Source organism: Bombus terrestris, chromosome 4 (genome assembly GCF_910591885.1).
Source record: "Bombus terrestris chromosome 4, iyBomTerr1.2, whole genome shotgun sequence".
NCBI lineage: Eukaryota > Metazoa > Arthropoda > Insecta > Hymenoptera > Apidae > Bombus > Bombus terrestris.
This window is the reverse complement of record NC_063272.1, coordinates 2,935,805-2,960,723: the sequence shown is the minus strand read 5'-3', so window position 1 is coordinate 2,960,723 and position 24,919 is coordinate 2,935,805. Positions and strand designations below refer to the sequence as shown.

Below are 24,919 nucleotides of genomic sequence, written 5' to 3'. Positions count from 1 at the left end.
GATTTTTTCGCGAACTAAGTCGAGTTAAAACTAGCAAAATGTTATTTTTAAAATAAAAATTAGATAATAGAAAGTAGATAGAAAATAACATTTTGTCAGTATATATATAATTATATATATAATTTATTAAATTTCATCTGTCGGCTACAAAATGAAATTCATTTACACACGTGGAGTTCTCATTCACATTTGTCGGAGTTATCATTCAACCTCAATGCACAGATTAAACATAGATTATTATATAGATATATAGTACACTCTATACAGCATAAACATTGTATTAATTATCGGTTTATTATTATTATTATTATTACCTATTTATCGCAGCAAGGTTTAAAGGATAATGCTGTCTGTGTTACGAAACACGCGCGTTCCATGTTAATTGGTGAAGTAACTTTACATGTGAGAACGACGAATGTAATTTCTCTTTAATAGACAGAACATTGTCGAAATTTTCGACAAATACAAACCCGTAACACGTAAGTAGGAAAGCGATAAAAGTCAACGATTCGTTTATCGCAATTTCCAATTTTAACAACGTCTCAAACGTTATTCCAGCGTATATTGCTCGAAATTGAATAGAAATTTGCAAGTTCTTAGTTAATAACGTTAGAGAAACGAATAGCGCGTTAATAATTTGCAACTCGTATTAGTTGGTGAAAGTTTGCGTATTACGTGTTCCGGTCGAAAAGTTTATCGACTTGATAAATTAACATAGCATTGCGACAGCGTAGCAAAGAATACGTGCTTAACATTCGATTAATATTACCATTCGCTTGAAATTAACTTCTTCGTGAAAATTTAATATCGATAGGATAAAGAGGATATCACGCGGATTATCTCGAGATCAGAAATTAAATTACTTGGTAATTTGATGTTAATATTTCTTATTATACACAATGTGTTTCAGTAATTGAATATACGCGAAATTAACTTACGATATTATTCATCGAATTATAATGAAACAATTAGCTAGCAATTCGTTTATTCTATTATTTTATTATGTGTATGTTGAACAGAATTTTATACGTTTCTCGTACCTACTACGTGGTAGACATAATTTATTATTATGGTTTATCATCGTTTATAATTTAATAATCATTTAACGTTGAAATTCGATATAATATTCCGGCGGAATTATTCTTTCACTATCATAATGAATTTAATAGCAGCAAATTTTATATATAAACGTAATAATGAATGCAACGAAAGTAAAGGTATTATATTCACTTTCGTTAAAGTAATCGGTTAATCATTAGAATACAATCTAACGATTATCAATATTAAAGAGCATCGCTTGTTTACTTCTTATAGCTTCGCCGCCTTCCGCATATTTTATATCTTCGTTCAACGTTTTAATTTTAGTACACGAACAACTTTCATAAATCGTCAGAGCTAATCTGTTGCAATGTAATCAGGAATGATAATTAAAAACTGAGCAGGTTAATTAGCCTAGTTCCATAAAGGACCAAATTAAAAATCCAATCAACAACGTACTTGAGCCAAGCTTAAATTCGATGCATGTGTTAAATTAACATTTCAACTTATTAATAATTCAACGATACTCTCCGCTGCATAGATCCTTTTTTTTTTTTTTTAATTTAGAACGAAATACAATAGCCTGCTATTTTATTTATTGCCGTTACACGCTGTCGCTATTATCAGTTGTTTCGGAAAACTAGAAATAACAGGGAATTAAATTTCTATATATCCGTCGCTCGTTACATTACATTGACGTTTTATAGATATTTATAACGACAGTCTCTGACATTTACGTTGTCGATCGATGTAAGATAAATGAATTTCAGGAAAGAAGAGAATTGACATTTGATCATTTCAATTGCAATTACACGTAATCACAAACCATTTCGATAAAGGGAAATTTAATTTTACAAATACGAAATAAACCGAACAGATCGTCAACATATTTTTAACCCTTCAATAAATAGACACAGTAGAGGCCATTCGATTCTGAAATTGAAATCTGAATTTTCATTTCGGTTATCACGGTATAACGGAGAACTTTAGAATCTTTAACGTTCATGTACGTCCGAATTTAAAAGGAAAAACTTAACGAGTAAACGCAGAGATTGATTTTTATGAAACAGAAATTACAATAAATGAAATTATCACTCAGAACATTCACTCAGCGTTTCGTCTATCCTTGGTTCGTACGAATACCGAAAAATTCTATTTTATCATATCATTTATCTAGTAATCCTGATCAATTATTTTCTAATGTTATAGAAAACCAGCAGGTGTTGCAACGTTCATTAACGAGCATGTACATATGTTAGCCATGAGATGTAAATTATACCTTTTAGTAAACAATTTCATTTGCCGTGGAAATTGAAGTTAGGACGTTTTAACGCTTTTTATTCCCCTTTTTTGCTTCTTATGACGCTATAACCATAACGCACTGGCAATGGTAATAATGTTTTTAAACTTTCTTTCTTTTGTTCATATTATGTTGCACATAAATATGCGTGAAATAAGGTAATAATAATAATAGTAATAATAGTAACAATAATAGAAACAATAATAGTAACAATAATAGAAACAAAAATAGAAACAATAATAGAAACAAAAATAGAAACAATAATAGAAACAAAAATAAAAACAAAAATAGAAACAAAAATAGAAACAATAATAGAAACAAAAATAGAAATTCAAATTTTCAAATTTTTAAAAATTCAAGTTTTCAAATTTTCAATAAATCAAATTTTCAAATTTTCAAATTTTTAAAAATTCAAATTTTCAAATTTTCAAATATTCAAAAATTCAAATTTTCAAAAATTCAAAAATTCAAATATTCGAATTTTCAAAAATTCAAATTTTCAAATATTCAAAAATTCAAATTTCCAAATTTTCAAAAAATCTAATTTTCAAATATTCAAAAATTCAAATATCCGAATTTTCAAAAATTCAAATTTTCAAATTTTTAAAACTTCAATTTTTCAAAAATTCAAATTATCAAATTTTTAAAAATTCAAAAATTCAAATTTTTGAAAATTTGAAAATTTGAATTTTTAAAAATTTTCAAGAAACAATAATAGAGACAGTAATAGTAATAATAATAGTAATAATAATAATAGTAATAATAATAATAATAATAATAATAATAATAATAATAATAATAATAATAATAATAATAATAATAATAATAATAAAAATAATAATAATAATAATAATAACAACAACAACAATAATAATAATAATAATAGTCGCTTATAAGTTTTCACTTACAGGGATGTTGTAACATTAGGCTGTTGCAATCTGTTTGAAACGACAAGTATATTCGTCAAACACAAAGTGACTGCTACAATATAGAATTAAATTGTAATAAAACGACCGTTTCATTTTTTAATGTTATTACCAACAGGGCTCGTCGTAATGCAAAATATTGCCAGTTCTTCGTGACGACTATACTCGTCGAAGACGGCTAACTGGTTAAGTCTATCCGTTTAATGTTCTTATCATTTTCCACAGCTGCCTGCTGTCTTCCTATGAAATGTTCTACTTTCCTCTTATAAAATTTCTACGGAGACGAGTTCCATTGTCGCAAATTTCGCTCCTCGATCAATCGAATTATTTATGGGATGCTCCGACAACCATAATAGGTAGAGCAACGCGATGAAAATAATATAATACGTTGATATAACGTATAAATTAATTATATCACGTATCATGGAATGATATATCATCGATAATGTCATTACCAAAGCGTCGATCTGAATAGTTTCGTTTAAGTTTGATAGCTAATCGCTAGCAAACTGCGTCGTAATAAATTGTCCTGGCTGATAGGAAGCAATTATACAAATTGAACGCGCGAATAGTCCGAGGAATTGTCTGAAGAAAGCATTATCTCTTGGAAATTTCATTAGAAGGTAAACACTGCGTGGGTGGAACCCTATCTGTAAATCTGCAGTTATTTCTTATTGGGTGATCTCCTCATTAATTTTACAGGGGGTGCTAACAAGCAGACTGACGAACGAGGGTAACATTCCCTTTTGAACGCTTCTGCGAATTCTCCGTTGCCTTTGCCAGCTTTCTGTCCGATTATACAAAATCTATCAAACGAGAATTTATCAATAAACCGCAGATTGTCGTACAAATTAATATAATTGTAAATATTATTGGCGGAACGGAGCTTAAATAAAGTACTTTGCCTCTGATAATTCACATATTTTCGCCGTGCTACGCACAAATTTTCTAACAAACGTATAAATATTAGCGGCATATTTGAAAACCACAAATACGATAAGTTCGTGTTTGTTCATTCGATGACCTTCGTGTCGCTTGTTGACTACAAAGAAATATTTTGATAAATAAGACATAATCGATAAATAATAATTATAAAAATAAACGAATAAGTAAATCTAGAATATTTTGCAAAGGAACAGTAATACTGGAGCAACTCTTCTGTTGGTCCAACTTAATAAACTTGATTGCAGAAGATAAAATTCTCGATCGTTGATCGAAGCAAAGTCGAAGATGCAAAGACACCTCTCTACACGCTGGAAGCATAAAACTTCACAAGATAAAATAAAAGATCGAAATTGTAAATTTGAAGGGATAAAGTCGCTGTTCCGATGTAAGCGAGATATCATTAACTTTCACTCTCACCTACGAATGGTCATAAATGTCTCAAAGCGTACAGAAGACACCAGGGAGAAACGATATAGCATCGATAAAACTTTTATTATTAAAAAAAAATTACCACATTCGAAGTTTTTATTTGGCGACTTTGAAACGCTCCCTGCTAAAAACCTTTGACGCCCCCCCCCCCTATATCTTCTTCTTTTTATACCTGGGAAGCAGTTTCACAAGTTTCCTGCCCTTTTCATTATTTTAGACCTAATAAGAAGATATTTTTAAGGTGAAAAAGACAGTACGTTTATCATCGATGTCAGTCCGCTTAGATTCTATGGTAAATTCATACAGAATATCTTAATCAGTCAATTGTCTTTGACGAGTATACTCGTCGTGCGTAAAAAATAGTTAAAACTTGCTGTTTTCAATTGCGATAAATTTCGGCAATAAAGTTGAAAAATAAAAAAGTCGTTTCGTTACAACTTAACGCTAGAACTACCGATAGTTAACACGAAGCTATTTCTACTAAAACCAGCGAAAATGACTGGTCTTTAAAAAAAAAGGAACAATGGAATATTTTTATATTTAGTGATTTATTACTTTCTTACAGAAGGAATTCCATGTTATGTAGTGCATTTTTGGGATTATTAATCCATCTGGGACCATCATCCCTGAACTAAGATTGATACACTTATAATAGGATTGATACACTTCCTGATAAATGTTATCATTATATCGAATGACACGCAGTAAAAATTTTAAGAACGCGTGGCAAGTTGTACAAAACGAGGAAACTGGTTAATTGGGATTCAGATTGTGAGAAACAGATTGTGGGACCCTTTTACCCTTTTACACCTTGACAAGTACCGGGTATTTTAACTGATATTGGTATAGGTAGCCTTGATACATTATTTTGAGTTTGAATACATAAAAAACAAAACAAGATTCATTATATTATTCTTTTAGTTATCGTTGCAAAAGTCATTACATCATTGCGGAAAAAAATATAACATGAAGTAGGAATTTTAAAATAAAATTGTAAAACCAGTCAATTTCACTAGTTATTCTGGTTTAGTTTATTTGACAACTTAATTCCATACTACACAGTTGCACATACCCTGTGTTTGAATATACTCGTCATCGCTTTTTAGGAAAACGTTTTCCAAACAGGTGGCAACAGTCGACTGGCCAAGTAGATTATTAGCAACTTCGTCAAGAAAGTTTCTAATTTTATGAAGGAAACGTAAAATGTAGAAATTGGTAATTTTAAACACGAAAAAAATGTAAAGATTGTATAGCTTCAGTATAGGTTCAGTCGCTATCTCCCTTTCAGAACATTTTAGAAATCATCTACAAGATCATATTGACCATTAATTCTCAATCTTTTCGTCCCCTTCGTGTCTCTTATGTCAGATTGAAGGGAATGTCAACGATAATTTACCTTCTACCCTTGGTGAACAACTTTCAGATAGAAATGGCGGAACCTTCAAGATATATCGAATGATATTTATTAAGCCGTCCCATTAGGGTGAACGAGAACGGAATGTAGCATTAACTTGGTACATAAAATCCCACCCCACTTTGTCTCCAGCATATTGCTTGTACGGTTCTGCAACCATGTAACATTTGCCCCTAATGCGATACAAGTATGAGAAGAGCTTCGGTATGTTGCAACCTAAGTATCGTGAATTACGAGCGCAATAAAAATGTTAATGCTACAACAAGGAAAACAACGTTCCGATTTGTTTAATTCTTTTAATTCGAATCACGAAAAAAGCACATGTTCATTCAAAATGATAGTAATCCGTGTTATGAAAGAAGCAAGGACGAGCATATAAATTGATTTGAATTTTTCGAAATATTTGTTCAGATGGCGAATCGAAGAGATGAAAGGCGAATCGAAAGTTGAAAGATTTCGGAATAAATTATTTTTTTAACGTTCTGTACGTGTGCGAATCTTCGAAAGATGTTCCAATTTCCGTTGCTCTAAACCCAGATAAAGAAAGCTTGAAAAATAAACCTCTACCTCGCAATAACTCGCAATAACAATAAACCTCGCAAAAACTCAAGTCGTTTGATCTGACCTTACGAAGAAATTATTCAATTGCGAAGGATGTTGCGATAGTATTGTCGTTCACTGTACATGACCATTCTATGGCAAATCGATTATTTTTTCGCGTCGATGTCAGGGATTCTTTTTTTTCCAACTTGCCAACTCGAGAAAGCGAAAGAACTTTCGACAGATCTAACTCACGAAGATGGAAGAGATCGATTTACGTAAATGGAAAGATGCGTAGCTATCTTTGAATAAATAAAAAACTTACATATTATTTAAACGAAAAAGGTCGTTTCAACAAAGATCCAAAATTTCTCCCTATCGCGCTCTCTTTTCTCTCATCTTTACACACTCATTGTGTAATATCATGGTCATATAGCAGTTTCAACAATGTTTCGACTATGTAACGAGCTATCCTAATCACATCGAACTACCACGGAAAATGCAGTCGAATAAGCAGACTAACGCCAATGATTCATAGACTCGTGGCAAACGAAAAATAATCGCTGCGAGTCTTTTTCCTGTCGTTGCTATATACTATGTATGTATGTATGTATGTATGTATATATGTACGTACATTTATATATGTAGCTTGCTCCGGACATACAGACTAACAGATAATAACCGAAGAGAAATATCCAGGCTGTGTCACACGTCAAAAGCCACTAGCATGATTTAGGATGCCACCAGTGATAAAGGATATGCATCTATTATTTATAGCGATAAAAATTCTATTACTTTCTTCTCACAGTACTGTGTCTAACTAGACTGTGAATATTTATTGCGCGCTCATATTTCCACGAAAATAATTAAGAGAGACACTTGAACCGGAAGTTGCCGTTATTTGTTAAATATTATATTAGATCGTGGCAAAAGTTTCTTTCGTTCTATAAGGAAATCATAGACGCGCAACATTTTTCTGTTTTCTATTATTTTATCGAATTACGTACGATCCATTTTGTCCTATTAAGATGAAGATCGCATTGTTTGACTGAATTTTCGTGTTTGTATAAAGATGCGTTGTCGTAAAAGATATGTTTGTAAAACAAAGACGATTAGGGGACAACCTGCTGGTGTTACAAGCAACAGATACTCTACTTTAGATATTTTATACGTTTACGTATACGACATCCGATACGTTTTTACATGTTATGAGCACGTTGTATCCATTTCTGCATGATTTCAGATTTCTCTTGAACGTATAAAACGACCACGATATACATATTCCAACGAAAATAAATGAAAACGCGCTTCATTAACCAGGCACACGTCAACGCGTAAATTCAACAAATTGTGGAACTTTGAAATTGCACGCAGAGAATACGTGGATGCGTATGGCGCAATTTTTATTTTCTGCCACAATTCACCCTCGGAGAGTGAAATCTATCTCTGAAAATTTCCCGCTATTGCTGTAACATTGACGGATACTTTTATCGAACGATAGGCGCTGATCGAAAGATGTAACTCTCGTCCGAAAAGTTTCTTTCTATGTATACTTGTGGCTTGAAAGCTATAATGGAAAATCGGAAAGTAGGTCGATTCTCGGAGGTGAATTTCATCCCCTTAGAGCAACTTTGGACAGCGAAAGAATGTCCTGTACGCGTCTCGGAAGTTTCATAATCTTTCGAAACTTGTCTTGTAAGTAGAAAATTTTCTTATATCTGTTTTGAATATTTTATACGCTTCTGCATTATTTCGTACACTCTGTGTACTCGTTTTCGAATTTCTCATAAACGCAGAGAAAACGTACGCGACGACTGTTCTATGCATCTCGTTTTTTGAAAATGAACGACAATCGCAAGAACTTGTAACGTTGAAGAACGAGCCACTGACTGTCGTCGTTGATCTTTCAGATCATCCTCGCTTTCGTTTAATTACAGCTAAGTGGAAAACATCGGTAACGAACACAACGTCGTCGATATCCCGTACAATACGTCGTGTTACGATATTACGGTGAACATCATTTGTCAGCATTGGCTTCCCGTTGCCTTCGGCTTGCGATCTGATCTTTACAATTCTTGCGAATACGCCTTTCAACGACGCTTTAAACTCGTGGCCGCTTTCCAGGACAACGCACACCGCGCCCGATAGAAATATCGAAAGCGAAAGCTTTCTCTTGTTGGCGGATAAATGCCCGTGAAAGCTCCGGATCGATAAGGGACACGGTATGTTAAATTCTTTTTCTTCGAAACAGGTCTGATGCAGCTTTCGATATCTCGGAGAAGCGATTCACGCGATAATCGTTTCCCTTTGCGACGATTCTGTGAAAAGCTTCACACGCTTTTCCGCTACACACGACAGATCGTCACTCTTTCTATCGAATAATCCAAGCCGAATCCAAGTTCGACAAGACCAATTCCGCAAAATTCCTGTCTCTCGCTATTCCTCGTGTAGAAGATTTACTAAGTTGAAATTTCACAGATCGTAGCTGCTAAGCTACTCGTAAGTTACTCGCAAATCCTTTCGTAACTTGTATCTCGTCCTTGCATCGTGTTTCTGCATATTCTTCCCAATAAATTCTAATTAAACCGCGGATCCATATTTTGGAGAATGTAAAAAGGTAGAATCTCGGTTGAAAATTGCCTCACCAACCAATTGCTGTAGAAAACGCTACTTTATATATTTTAAATATTTTTTCGTGTTCCATTTCGAATTTCCTATGAATGGAATTCAGGAATCCTAGGAATGGAATAAATGGAGTATTAAAATCTTTCCGTTTAATTACAAGGTGGTCACAAAGCGGAAAGGTCAATGAAAATATTCTTGTCGCGCTTTTTCTCCTCTGCGATCTTCCGAGACGTTAAGAAAATCGAAATTGTAGGATTTTAAAAACGAACGTAAGACTTTGACGTTATTGAGAAAAATATTTTGACGTGAAACGATATCGCGATAAAGCCCGCTTAAGCTCGGTATTATCTTCGACGTAGAATAAACTTCTGCCCTTTTTTTAACTCGTCGAAGTTTCCTTAAGTTGTTTTAGCTGTCATCCTGCGCTACTTTCACTATCACTAAAAATTTCTCTCAGAAATTCCAACGAGAAGCAAAATTAAATAAATCGGCGTGCATAGTAATTGCGTTTTGTTATCACGACAAGAATCGCGTTAGTAGGAACGCAGTTTCAGCTTTTTTATTCGCCGCCAAAACGTTCATTTTTAATACTGTCAGTTTCGTTTGGATAGGAAAAGGGAAAAAAGAAAGGGAGATAATTCGGACGTCTTACTCGGCAACTTTGCCTTCTTAATTAGCAGCGAGTCAACGACTTGTACGAAATTCTCCACATTAGTCGGCGGCAGCTAATCGCGACAAATGGCGTGCAACGATGTGCAACTTGTCGTACAGCTGCGAAAAAAGCTATTCAGCTCGTTCGAGCAGGTTCAGTAATTTTAACGGCATAAGACATGTCCAACGTTTCGTGGAAAATTTTATCTGCGCTCTGTTTTTCTTTTATCGTTTTATTTCCGTGACTTGGAGATCACTTCCAGGCTGAGCAAAGGGAATATTTTAATACCAGATCAAAAAGGGAAACAGCCTATCAAATCGAACGATGGAAGGTTTTTTAAAATAGATGACAAATCTGCCAAGTTCTGGGTCCCGTTAAGAGGGGTGTTCACGCGTAAATTCATTCGTACCTTCATCGAAGCGATAAAAAATATTTTTTAATAAAATTTCGGATCGATGGAATTACGAATTTCCATAAAAATATGCGAGCCAAATAAAAATTTGTTTCGTCCACTATCGATATTGCCACATCTACAATGTGTTTTCCGCTTCTCACGTTTCGCGTATACTTTTTTTTTTTCATGCTACGCGAATTTCCATAAATATCTAAACATCGGCAATCTAATTGAAACCCTGAAACCCTCGAACCGATGTATTTCGTTCGAAAATCAATTAAAGCGATGTTTTTCGATAATTCGAGAAATTAGTTAACAACGAATTCGATTTGATATGTTTTCATTGGACGCGTTCGCTTTAATTGTCCTTTCATCGAACGCTTTGCCTCGATCCCCTGTCTTAAACATTTCCTCGGAGGATGAACTTCTTAACGGACTTGATGAACGGTGTGGACTTAACGAAGGTAATTTTTTATACTCGCGGAATGATCTTTTTCAGAGAATCTTAACGATGGTCGAGCTGATAGAAGGAGCAATGCATGTCTTTTAAACGTCTTCGTTTAAATCATTACGAGGTATTCGAATGAGTTGTAATCGACCATAAGCGTATCGTAATTGAATTATTAATTATTTATTAGAACAAACGATAATTAATATATATTTCTCGATGATACGTTTCTACGTGATATATCTCTTTTTCGTGAAAATTATCTCCTGAATTTTCCACCGTTTTGTACACCATGGTAAATATGTTCGTGAAATAGCTTTCACGATAAAAGTCTCTCGTACCTGCACGATAATAAAACTGTTTTTATTAAATCTCTTTCATTGTTTTCGAACAGAAAATCTATTCTCTGTTGTTTCTTATACGACGCGAAATACGTTCTACGACAGTGCGTTACCGTATAAAGGTTAAACTGTGTACCGTAAAAGTTCAGGCTACAATTGTTGAGAAAGTTGTTTTGAAAATAATGGAAAACGTCAAGATAAAATCGGCATTTCTATCGGTTTAATATCTTTGCATGGAATACAAATTTTATTAATTTTAAAACAATTGACGTTATTTTCAGCAAGTTATTCGGTAAAAAATTCAATCGATATTTCACAAACTGGTTGTTCAACGGATATTCCTTTCTCCGTGGTTGCACAGAATACACATTATTTTTTCATTTTTCTTTTTTTTCCTTATCGAACCTCTGAATTCGTATCACAGTTGCGCATAAATATGCACGACGTAAAATTGCGTTAGACGCTTAATTTGCAATTCTTTCGAAGAATAAAAACACGCGAGTAATCTCTGCAGTAAATTAATAAATTTACTTGAAGGGTACTTGCGCGAAGAAAACATTGTAAATTGCAAAATTGAATAATTTTGATGTTTTACCGGAGAACGTTCTACGTACCGATAAAAATACCGTATTATGAAATTTAACTGTGATTTCCCTTACCGAATAAGCTACCACTCACACTGGAAGATTGTGTCGCAACGTCGTTTCTGTAAAAAAAAGAATATAAATTTCAATAAACATTGGTCGATCGTTTCTTAGCTTTCGTCTATGCCATCGATCTCGACGAATAGAATTTCCTTTGCAAGTAACAGCCGACACACACACACGCCTCTCTACCCGTACGCTTCCCTCGTTCGTGAATCTGGATGTTATGTTAAGGCTGAACTACATCAAGTTTTCTCCTGCTGGCGAAAAAACTTGTTTCTTGGCACTCGAGGTGATTTCTATGAGAACTCTTAGCTTGGTACGTTAAGAGCTGTACAGGCTACGCCGCCAAACTATACGTCGCTTGATAACTCGAATCACTTTGAATCGCAAACAACTGCAACAACACGAGCCAGAGAAGCGTTAATGGATTGCCGATCCCCGAACCGAGTGCCAAAACGCACTCTACGCGCACTGTTTTTACTCTGCTCAAACCGAGGAGGAAAAAAAAAAAAAAGAAATAAAGGCACCTCATCCTCGTTGATCGATAGAATCGTTCTGTTTTGTGTCTGTTGGGGTAAACGAAGTAGCACAAGGTACGCTCCATCACGTTGCGAAACTCGTTCGCACATCGAAGATAAATGAAGATACGTTTGAAGGAATGAATCCAATTAATTCCGCGAATTGGATGTAAATTCGAACAAAGCCAATAGGAAGCTGCGTCGATTCTCGAATTCTTCCAATAATTGGACAATAATGCCGGCCGCGGGTCAAAGATTGCCGCGCCGGGTTGAACGATAATCGATACTCGGCTATTTTATCAACGAACAATACGCAAACTGTTGTTTCGCGACGGACGCTATCGATAGAGCTAACGGTCGATGACGCCGCTCGAGAATCGTGCAAGAAACAGCAGTTATTTCTTTGCTATTATTCGGATTAAAGGTTTCCATGCACTTCGCCACATTCGAATTGTTAAATTGCACCGCTGTTGACGTACTTGCGTCCTCTGCTCCCATTGCCACGCGCTCGAGCGTCGCATCGAATTTTTGTTGTTCGCTGTTATTCAAAGTCACGTCAATCACAAAGGCTTTCGGCTGCTATTTCGCGTTAATTCAATTCGAGGATCAAAAAGCGGAATAACCGCGTACCAATGGCGACATTGACGCGAACGAGGCGAGTTATTGTTCCCTCGAGTTTGCCAGCAACCTATGTTTGTTTTATATTCGCTTCTCATCATCCTCGCTCTCCTGGGTAGCACAGAATTTCAGTTACGTTTCTCCTTGGTTTACGTCCATGGTCTACTCTTTCAACCAACGACCTTCGCATCTCTCCTACTGAACATCTAAGCTCGAAGCTTGAAACTTGAACTTCACCTTCGAACGTACCTCTAACTACTTGTACTATCGCTGCGCCTAAACTCTGACAACGTACAGACGTACAAGATGTGAAACTCAGTGTGAGAATATGCAAAAGACGTATCAACACAACGGACCACGGACAGGCCACGGAGGTCTATTACGAAACTTCAAGACACAAACGGAAGTTGTGTAATTAAAAGAAAATAGTTCGACGTATTACTACGAAGTAGCTCAATTTCCTTAACACTTTGACTGACAAGCCGAAATCACATGTTTCACTCAGCACGCCACGGGAATATTTTTATTGTTCCAAGCATATAATGGCAAAATAATAATAAAATGACGATGTAAGACAAAATTTTTCCCCAATGGACCATTTATCTTATTGGTGGTCAGGGGAGGCCACTGTGGCGCAATTGATAGCGACGCATTATAACAAGGCTTCGTTTATTTCAACAAACCAGTCGCATTCGTTATTTCGTCGCAAGCAAAACGTCCAGAATATATCGTTGAAACGTGTAGAAGATATTAGTAAACAGTATTTGCTCATTCTATATATAATAGTAAGGTATGTGCACACTTCTAACTTGAATTATATGATTATAAAGCAGCATTTACGATTATTTTCTAGTAATCTTAACTTAATGAAGAACGAAAAAGATTTCAATTTGAACGTTGAATCGCGAAAATGTTAAATATAATATAAATTAATATAAATTTTAAATCGCGAATTTGAAAAAGCAGGGAGGGCAGCGACACGGCGCAGCACGCGCTGGAGCTTTGTCCGGCGTGGGAGCTACACAGCTACTCCCTGCGGCACGTTATAGGTGAAAGATTGACACACTCTCGGCGATTCTAGAAACGATGTTGAGAGCGAACCATAGGAATACGAGGCTGTCCGCCTCTTTTGCGAGCGAGCAGAAAGGGAGAGAAAGAAGAACTCTCACCCTTGTAGGATAACGCATGCAGGGGGATGGCGGTCAGGCGGCCCTAGAACCGCTTCATCGCCGTCCCAACGGACCCACGACTAAAACAGGGGATAACGCTAGGGGCAATGCCCCCTCCCCCCTCTCTAGCATCAAATTCAACAGTCGGAGAATTATTAGGATTGGCTCGAACAAGAGGACGACGGAAAAGGGTACAACTGAAGACAATTCATGAGAGGTTCCTGGAGCACTCCTGTCGTACGCGTAGGATGATTATCGTGAAATTTTAGTCGGTAAGAGTCCGACACTACTCTACTGTTACCGATTATTAGCAGCAGCGGAGTGTTCATGAGGATTTCTTCACGTACAAAAAGAAAAAAAAAGGTGGAAGAGTAATAAATAGCAAGAAGAAAAATACCGTCTAAACAGTCGCAAATTCTTTTCATAGTTGCAACGTGAATCCCATAGAATTGGATAAAGTAAATTGATCGAAAAAATGACGAATGTTAATGTTACGCATGAACGCAACTATCCTGTTATCGGGTTCAAGAATGCGCATGGGTCGTGGCTTATTAACGCGTATATCGTCAGGCACATAGCTGTGCTGTGGTACTCCGGGGCACAAGGACTTCTGTTTTCGTGTTACCTAAGGGTAGTTACGGTACAAACGGGTCGATTGAGCGGTCGATGAGAAATTTGAGTAAGTCTCTCCCTGCGGAAACGCGAGTTTGGTCGACTAGTCTGGGTCAAGGGTCGAGCGACGGATAAAATTTTCGCGTGCAAACGCAAAAATTTAATTGCGTAGATCGGTGAAACCTCGGTTCGGTAATAAATAGAGTTCGCTTAAAAATAAAGAGACCTCGTTTCAAACGAATCAATGTGCACAGTGCACGACGTCGTAGTAATGATCAGTGGCTTCTTCTTTGCAACTTGTAGCGAGTTAGACAATGAGTTTCCACTATATCTCGTTTATCTCACGAGTAACCCGCGCATCTCGCGAATTAGAAACGTAGTTTAAAGTTTCGATATCCAGTAAACCACTCGTGGCCATCAGCGACGTGTTTTTAACATTTTAGATCTTGTTTAGCAGATTCGCTTGTTTATGAGACTCTGTTGTCCTCTTCGATTTGTTCGCGCAGTATCGCCCGACGGAACGGGCTATTTCGTTCGTCGATGGAAAAATTTTATCAGCTCTGTAACTGATACGTTTTACGGCACGACGAACGATTTATAGCAAATTTTTAATGCTTACGATATAATTTGCCAAGAGTTTATACCATCGAGTTTATAGGAGCTTGATCACCGGTCGAATATTCTGTCAAGATATTTGATATTTCGAATTTACGTCTATATCGATAAAATCAGCAACACGGTAAAATGATACAGCAGTTGCCCTACGCGTTATTTTATATATTTTTATCAATTGCGTAGCATCGTTTTAGAAAATTACTGTAAGAAACTACTAGAATTATTTTCTGTTTATTATTTTACGTTTTTCTCTAATTTCAAACACCACGATCAAGTTGGAATAAAGTTAAATTGAAATATATCGATAAGGAGTGAAATTGCATGGCATATGTGAAAAAATAGACGAAATAGATTTTCATGATCTTGATGGCGTAAAGCGTCAAGCGTAATACTAGCAATGTCAATACTAATGTCGATACCGGCAGTAAATTGATCTTGGTGGTTTAACGCACGGACAATCAAGTGCAACCGTGCAACATGCGGATTTAATCAAATTACATTAGAAAATTATGTATGTACACGAACGATACATGGCATATTTAACCCTTTGTATTCCTGTGTGGAGTGTGACTCGACATCAGTTTTTACCTCAGGAACTCCTTTGTCGAGTCCCACTAGACATTCTTTCAGACCCACCTTTTTTTGTGAAACGCGCGAAAAAAAAAGCCAGGATTGCATCCTGGAAGTTGTTCCAAGATATACCATACACTTAAAAATTACAAGGTACGACAATAGTGTGAATAAAACTGGTATTTAAATGAATTTGTTTCTTCCTTTGTTTATTTAAATTGTCTTCTTTTTTAGTTAAAGTAAATTTCAAATTGAATTTAAAAGCGTTGCGAGTTGCTGGTAACGAAATTGAAATAAAATTCGGAGTGGAAAGGGTTAATATCAAAGTCACCTAAAGAAATCGAAGTACCCGATATGATTGAAACTTAAAGACAGCCTCTCGTTTGACAAAACAATATTTTACCACTAAGTTCTTTTCTATCAGGTAAAAGCTAATTCTCGGATTATCGAAATCCACGATTACAAATATTAATTTCGACAAACGTTCTCGAGATCGAGCCTCCGTTCATCGATTAAAATATAAACTGTGTTTATCTGAAATTGCTCGTACATGCTGCGACGTAGAATTTTTGTTCAACGATGCTCGACAATTTCACTTTCAATTGTAAAAAATGTTACGCATCGAGCGGAAACACCTGACTCGAAACGATAACGTTTCATCAGAAAAATCGGAATGTTTCTATTTTTCTATGTTTCGTAGAACTGGCGTTTCTCGTTCGTCGTTTAATTCGTGTTTTGAATGATGTTGAGTTTGACGTTGACTGATCGAAGAACGAGTGGATGAATTTGTAATAGAAAAGTATACTGAAATGATTAAAGGTATAAATATAAGGTATAAATTAAAGGTATAAATAAATATAAAGGTATAAATATAATACAATACTGATTCAGATCCTTAATCTTTTAGTATTACTAGAAAATGGAAGGATAGGGAGCACGTTCATAAATTTATGGCAAAAGAATATTACCAAAAAAGGTAAGCTTCTGGCTTTGGCTAGAGGCTACAGGGAACATAAAGAGAAATCTGTTTATTAGTTTCTTTGTTCCTAGACCTTGCAACCCAGAACATAATATACATTCAAGGGTAGGATAATATGCGCCGCTCCTTATTTGCAATATATCTGCGTAATAGCAATCTCCAGGCCATGGATATACATAAATAAAGATGTAGAATTTTTCATGAAGTTACTTCAACAGATGAAATATACGATAAATCGCAAGTTAATCACTTCTAAAACAGCGTCTTTTTGTGATTTTTTTTTTTAGAAGGAAAAGAAAGAAACGAAGTTATTGAATTTTGAGGTATATTTTTATATATATTTAACGAATACAAAAAATTTCTTTTTAAAGTAAAAGAAAAATTATAACAGCGTAAAATTATTTCTAAGCCTATTTCATGGGCTGCATTTTTCAATCGGCGTGATCCTCCACTGAAACGAAGAACCAAAAAAGGATTAAATTATTATATATTTTTCTTCTCGATGGACTAAAAAAAAAAAAAGGCGGAAAATAAAAAAATGTGTTTTTTAAGAAGAAAGAATAAACTTCAACGTGCTATAACAATTATTTAAATCAACTTTTTGACAAACTTTTTTAGTTCATCGAGAAGAAAAAATTTCAGTCAAGAATTACGAGGTGAATCTTTCACGCCGACTGAAGACGATTAGAAATCTGATATAATTCTTTTGTTAACATTAAAAAAAATTTGTTGTATTCGTTAAATATATATAAAGCCACACCTCAAAATTCAATAATTTTGTTTCTTTCTTTCCCTTCTAAAAAAAATCACAAAAAGACGCTGTTTTAGAACATTCTAATTCAGGACACCCCGTTAAATAATCATATCGTCGAAGTACGTAAGAATTTAAAGCGAGGATCAGCTTCGTGACAGAGCTCGTCTCTGCGTACGAGCGATAAGTCAGGAAAACGTTGATATTTAACTAAGAGTTATTACCGTATACGCGTAAACGTGTTCCTGTCGCATCTACTTCACGCGCTGCAACGCTAGGCGTTCTGACGCGTCATAATCTTTTAGTCGGCTAAATGTAATATCAATCGTTAGCAGAGAAACTTGAAAGCATTTCGGAGTATTTCTATGTACGAGGATTTATCGAGAAAGATATTAAAAATACATTTATCAAACAGCTTACAGCTTAAACAACTGCACACGCCTCTCTGCCTGCGTCTTTACGTAGAAAATATTTTCTCTATCCAAGAGATGTACGCAGATTTTTCCAACTGACCGTATTTTCACTATTAAAAGGCTCACTGTATTAAAAGGCTCTATACTACGAAACACGTAATACTTCCTACGAAACCATTTAATAACAAAAGCGACGTAGAAACGTTCGTTCTGTTGCACAGGCGAACGATCAAAATGCGTTTCTTCCATTTCACAGTTTTTACGGGATTCAGAGAGACCGCTGCGGATGTTAAACCGCGTTCGACAAATACGGCGGAAGACGATTTATCTAAAGTTGTCAGGAAACGAGAACAGTTTATATAATTGGAGTTCGTATAATGGAAGCTTACCAATTTTTCTCGCTACGTATCGCTCTTTGCTCGAATAATACCAGCAAACGTTCCGTTAATTGGGCGTTAATTAAAGTTTTGTTTCAATAAACGCATTTCTACTCTGCTTGTATTTTTCTCCATAAATCCCGTGTACGCAGCGAACGCTGAAATGCTTCTACGTTTCCATGCTAACGGTCCATGTTACCATTTAGCCGACTAATTGTCAGTGATTAATAAATTGTGATAATTGCTCGATAAAAAGCGATAAAAGAGTGATAAGTGAATTTATGATACGATTAATCAGCTCTTCCAGATCTCTTTGAAAACGTGTGCCTAGAATGTGTCGCAAAAGGTAAACGGTGACGAGTATACTCATCAAACACGGAGTACGTGTGGCTGTTATAACGTAGAATGAAATTGCAACGAAACGACTGTTTTATCTTGTAATTTTATTAATGTCGGCCTAACTTTTGGCAATGGCGCAACTCGTATGATGTAACTGAGTGAGAAAACGTTGTTTATAAAGCTTAAAGTGTCGTGTATGGTAATACCCCATACAAAATATTTTATGGAAACATCGATGGATCTCGAAGAGGAGTTTCGCGTTTTATACCTTTCGCTGAAAAGGCGGATGCTAAAATAACGTTATAATCCACATTATATGCAGGTGAGAGGTAAGTGATAAAAGATAAAATGTAAAGACACGATGGATCTGCTATATTCTACGTTTCATCGAACCACGAAATACCTTGGAGCCTTTAAAGCGTACGGAACAGAAAATTTCATTATCGAAGCAGATGAGAATGTAACAATGTAATGATGCAAAATTACAATACATATATGCGATATAAAAAGAATAAATCTGTTCGTTTCTCAGTTGTCTTTTCAACAAAATCCATTATCTTTTATTATCGTAAGTCGGCAGCTAGAATATACGAGTAATTCTAAAAATAGTGCAAGTGATTTAAGCATTTAAGAGGCACATTTTCGAACAAACTGCTCGTAAAATTGTACGACGCGTAAATCTCACTTTAGAAGATCGTATATTTTACGAAACGTTTTATTGCGTGTCGGAAAAATACTTTTTAACGCGCTCGAACGCCGAACGTCGAACGTCGAAACGCGTCTAAAAACGAGATACAGCGGCGATCGAAGGGAAGTTTAAAATTCACAAAACTGTGTACGATAACTGCACCTTACGTACTAATTGCGACTTTCATCACCAACAACGTTGAAGACAGTCATCCGTATCAAGCTTGTTCGCAATCCAATTCTTCTTATCAATTACAACTTTTCTTTTTTTCTAAAACTGTCGCGTTTCTTTTATCCTTTTTTTTTTTTTAAACTTCCTCTCGTCCTCCATCGTATACGACTTGCTGCAATTTCACAGCCACCGGCACGTACGTGCCACAGAATAGACGACTATCGTCGACGATTTTGAACAAATTTTAGAAAGAAGAAAACTTAATAAAATTCGTGATGTATCAATTTGAAGCTGCCTCACCTTATCCGCCAACGTAGATGAAGCAGTAAATACACCGACGTACGGATACTGTTTGCAACCACTGGGCGTCTACATTTCTTTTCCACCCCTGTCTTTCCCATTCGCCCACACATTTTTTCCCCCGTCACGTATCTCGCACACACGCGTGCGCTATACGCACATACGGAGAATTACAGCACGCGAACCACACAAATCAGTCTCAATCACGAATTAATAAAGAAAGTCGATGTTTCCCGCGGAGATGATCCGCGAACTATATCTTCCGGGTATTCGGACGTGATTTCCATTTCGAGATACGATTTAGAATGCCAAAATGAAATTAGCGTGGAGATTGCCTTGAAATTAGAGTTGATTGTGGAACAGATTGGAGTTTGTTACTGGCGACGGTTAGCAAACTGTGAGACGGATCGTAAAAAGGATTTCGTGCGGCGTATCCTCTGATTAATAGTCTTTTGAACTGTTCATTAAGACGAAACGCTGCTGGATAATGGGCGGAGAAAATTTTCTTCAAATCTGTTTTGCTCCGCAGGGGGTAGACGATCCAGGGATATTTTTGACTTGGACGAATTCTACCGACATCTATGGAGGCGTCTCCTAGCGAGCGATTCGTCGTAAGGTTGTTGGGGGCAGACCAATCGGATTCATAAACCCGAGTACGACGAATTGAAAAATTTCGAAAGCGGAACAAAACCAATTTTCATATCAATGACTGAATCTTTCTGACGATTGGAAAATTGGACGGTTTCCCGAGAATTTCGTGAAACCACGTGTATATATGTCCGCGAATCTTTTCGTCGAGTCTGAAGAATAAATGCACGAATAGAAAATTAGATAACAAACATTATATCGAGGAAAGGCGTGGAAAACATTAAATATCTTTGCATAGACAATTTTTATCGGATTGTCGGGACATTGTTTTTATCGAAGTTTCAGTCCTTTTCTATTGCGATTATCTGTGTCGCGGAATGATTTACATAGAAATGAATTGAACAAAGGTGAATGTAGAATACGAAATTACCTTTTCCCCAACTTTCAAGCTTTCCCTGCAGTAATATAAAGATTCACGTTCCCTTCGTACATAAGATCGAATGTAAAACTTCTAAATAAGAAAGCCAAGCCATCTCTTTGAAATCAGAAATGGTCGATCACTTGAATCTGAATCTTAACAAATAAACATAGATGGTGGCTTCAAACGTTATTCGATATAAAGAATCTTCGAGTTCGTCATCGAATCTACATGCAATCGCGAAAGGTTAATCGCTGTTCCACGGAGTCTTTCTCGCCCGAAACATTTTACCCGTATTTTATTATGCATCGCTTCTAATTTAACCGACTTATCGAAACAAACGAAATTTACCTATTGCGTAAACTCTCTCGAATAGGACGATGAAAAATAATTTCCAAGCCGCAGGTAGGTAACTCATTGTCGGCGCATTGAAATTCAAATTCTACGAGACACCCGTACACTGCACAGATCGTGGACAGATGAAACATTGGAGGAGACAGAAACGCGAAATTATTGGTAGCGGAGAAAGGAGAAACGAGGTTAAAATGGAAATATAGAAAAAATGTATGAAAGAGGAATGAGTCTAAATATCACATGGCAGAATTGAACTCTTCAGATAGGTTTCTCCTTTCGATAGACCAGAGGTTACGTGCACTGCATTTAAATGAAAATTGAATTTCCTGTATACCTACTACAAAGTATAGAGTAATTTGCCCATGCGAGATAAAATTTCAAAAGGAAATTCACCTTCATTCGCTTTCTATTTAGTTCATTAGTTTCGGGAATAAATAATACAGACAGGTAATTCTATTTTACTTTTCGATCATTCTTTCGATCTTTACGTATTAAGCTCTTTATGTTGCCTGAATTTTCAATACTTGGGAAAATTATTCCCACAATCACGCAATCCAGAATTTCGATTAGTTTTTATTTATTTATTTATTTGAGACGTTAAATATTTCCAACTCTAATTTACTGTCGTTCGAGAAGAAGGCGCGAAAAAGTCGGGTTTAAATCGAATAGACGAGAAGAAGAAGGAATTTTATAACGTTTAAAGCCACGTTTTATTTAATTCTATGGAATAGGTTCGCGGAATATTTTCAACTATTCGATAAACTTAGTTTCTCGTTCGAGCATAAACATGCACTTGCACGTTTCGTCCACGCATTTCCTGCGATACCACGCTCAACGATTAACTAATTATATCATTGTAGAGTATATAGGCTTATTAATTAATATAATAAATTATTATATACTTCAGGTGAACGTACAAGCGCGCGTGTGTGTGATGACTTTATTCGAAAAAAAGAATTTGTTCTTGTCGTTGCGTTGTTCGTTCATTCATTATTCATCTGATTAGTAACATCTGGTTCTTAATACTCGGTCCTAATAGTAATAGCAGTAAGCTGGCTTAATTTTCCTCTAATTTTTAAAATAGTTTTAATATTCAACGCTGTTTAACATTTCATCCTTGGAACACTCTCAGTACGTATGTATAAATAGTGTGTACGTGTGTATTTTTTATCGTAGTTTAGGGTATCTTCCACCTCAATTTCCAAATAGTTTCCTTTAAATTCATTTTTATGAAACAATACTGACACGCAAGAAGGGTACATCAAACAGTCTTCGACTGTTACTTCCTAGTCGATTATTCCACATCACTTAGAAATATTATTTGAAATTTTTATATTTACATTGTGGATATACGAATATTTATATTTTTACGGTCACACTAAAGTGTTAAAACCCGGACAGATATTTGTCGTACTTTTTAAATATCCTAACGAAGATTATACTTTGAATGTCCTATATATCGTTGCATATTCTGTGAATTCTATGCATCCTTAAATTCTATTACTCGCTTCTTTCATCTTCCGAATCTTTAAACATTTCCCACACGTATACGCGTCACAATCTGATTGTTTCGCACAGAACATGAAACCGGTATACCTGGTCGTTAAAACGTCACCAAATTAATAGTGAAACGAACGAATGATGATATCGTCACATCGTTATTGCTACTTCAACCAACAACCAATCTCGTTCTTTCTGCTCGAGTAAAAAGTCTCGTTAAAAATACCAGTTTTCATTTTATATAAAAAGGAAAAAAATTCCGACCTTACGATATTAATTCTATGCTAATTGATCGTAGTTATCTTCGAAAAAATTGGCTTGCGCGCTTCTTATGCATAAATGCAGCATTTCCGCGTAAGCTGATTCGTTGTTTGCTAGGTCGCGATTTAGCGAGCCATCGAGAGTCAAAAAGCAATTTCGCTTCCTTTCTTTGACCCTTGTTCCAATTGGACCGAAACTACGCTCGTTACATCGACGGAAAAAGTACGAAAGATTTCGCAAATCGGAGGAGACGACGCTGGGAACAACGGAAAAGTTCCTCGAAACGTTTATCCGTGGTCGTATCTCGTGCGAGTAATTCCAATCGATGCCCGGGATAAGCGTGACCCGTATTCCATACCGCCTGGTGTTCATCGATGTCACTGAAATTTTCTCTCGCTTTCAACTTCTCTACGCTAGTTAATAAAGCACGGCAATCGTTGCAGGGTATCTCTCCCACGCGTTTACGCCGAATCGCCTACAACATGAACCGATATCGCGCCTTTTTTCGTTTACTATTGCGCAGCTTCAACTACGACCTTTCCGCGACACGTATTTCAATGCTAGCGGCTGCGACAAAAGCTGCATGAAGCACAGCGAATTAAAAGCGCGTCAGAGTAACGCGGAAAACATTGTTCGTAGTTTTCGTTCAAAAATGGTTTGCAAAGGAATTTTACCGTTGCAAAAACGGTGTATGTAAATGGTGGAGATAGGAACAAATGGATAATAGATTTTTTCTTTTGTATCGCGGGCGATAATATTTAACTTTATCAGGTAAATAGAATACCCGCTCGTTCGACGAATTTTGTTTTACGATCGAGCCCCTATGACTTCAAAAACCTGCACGAGGCTGCAACAATTTTCTTTGATTCCTTTCGTTTCGCTGCCTCCTATAAGTGAAAATAAAGCTTGCTTTAACTCGAATCATCTACACGTCCGGATACGTTATTTTAGCTCTGTAACTCGAGTTTAGAACACGATCTAACCCAGCCCAGACTTCTACATGGCCAAGTTTACCTGTGCGAGTACAACTTCCATATTGCCGCTACTCTAACAAGTTGCTCTCTGCAATTCTAACTTTTCCAGCTATACGTTACGAGCCGTCAGCAACCAATCTTTCTTTCTATTGTTGGCATTGTCTGGAATAACCATAAAGATATAGAGATACAGAGTACGAGAGTCGTACGTTACTGTGTAAATGGATGCGATATGAGAATGGGAAGAGAATGCCGTGTTAGACGGATAAAGGCGCCTTTTGTCCTTGTTCAACGCTAATCTTACCAAGCCCGGTGAAACGACATAGAAAATTTTATTTAAAATTGTGCATTTGCCCTTATTCATTTCGTTCGTCTAACTTTATGCACATTCTTATATTTTTCGATTTCTCAATTTTTGTCAATACGAGAATTTACATAAAGTTGAATGAACAAAAAAAGAAGAAGAAAAAATAACGACTAATGTACAATTTTAAATGAAACTTAAACGAAACCTTCAAACTCGTCATTTGACTTTGTCAGATTTGGTAAGAGTTAGTGTTAATCAGGTACGATCGTTAATCTGTGTTACACACTTACGTATGTAGCTGCGATAACAAAACTTTCCAACGGTTTCGTCGATACAAGTATAACATCGAAGCGTAAGTGCCAATAGGCCTAACCAGTCATCGATATCCCTACAATCCCTCCACCGAATATTTGGAAAAAGGCGTGACGAAAATGACGTTCGAAAACGAAAATTCGTTTCCTTTTGTCGTCTCTCAATATCCCCACTACGCACGCGATTAGTAGGCGTCCGCTACCGTTGCCACGTGTCAACGGTCAAGGACGAAAGTGACGTTCGAAAACGAAAATTCGTTTCTTTTTATCGTCTCTCAATATCGGCACTACGCACGCGGTTGGTAGGCGTCCGCTACCATTGCCACGTGTAAACGGTCACGGACGAAAGGACGTTCGAAAAGGAAAATTCCTTTCTTTTTGTCGCCT

At 36.1% G+C, this 24,919-nt stretch overlaps 1 long non-coding RNA gene across 1 annotated transcript in view; it reads right to left on the bottom strand.

The window, feature by feature from the left end:
* Positions 1-8,708: 8,708 nt before the first annotated feature.
* LOC125384933 overlaps positions 8,709-24,919 on the bottom strand; it is a 29,811-nt gene continuing 13,600 nt past the window's right edge. The window contains exons 3-4 of the long non-coding RNA XR_007223786.1: positions 11,712-11,758; positions 8,709-11,052 (exon numbers count right to left, since the gene is read on the bottom strand). This is a non-coding gene — a long non-coding RNA (uncharacterized LOC125384933). The remainder of the gene's footprint in view (positions 11,053-11,711; positions 11,759-24,919) is intronic.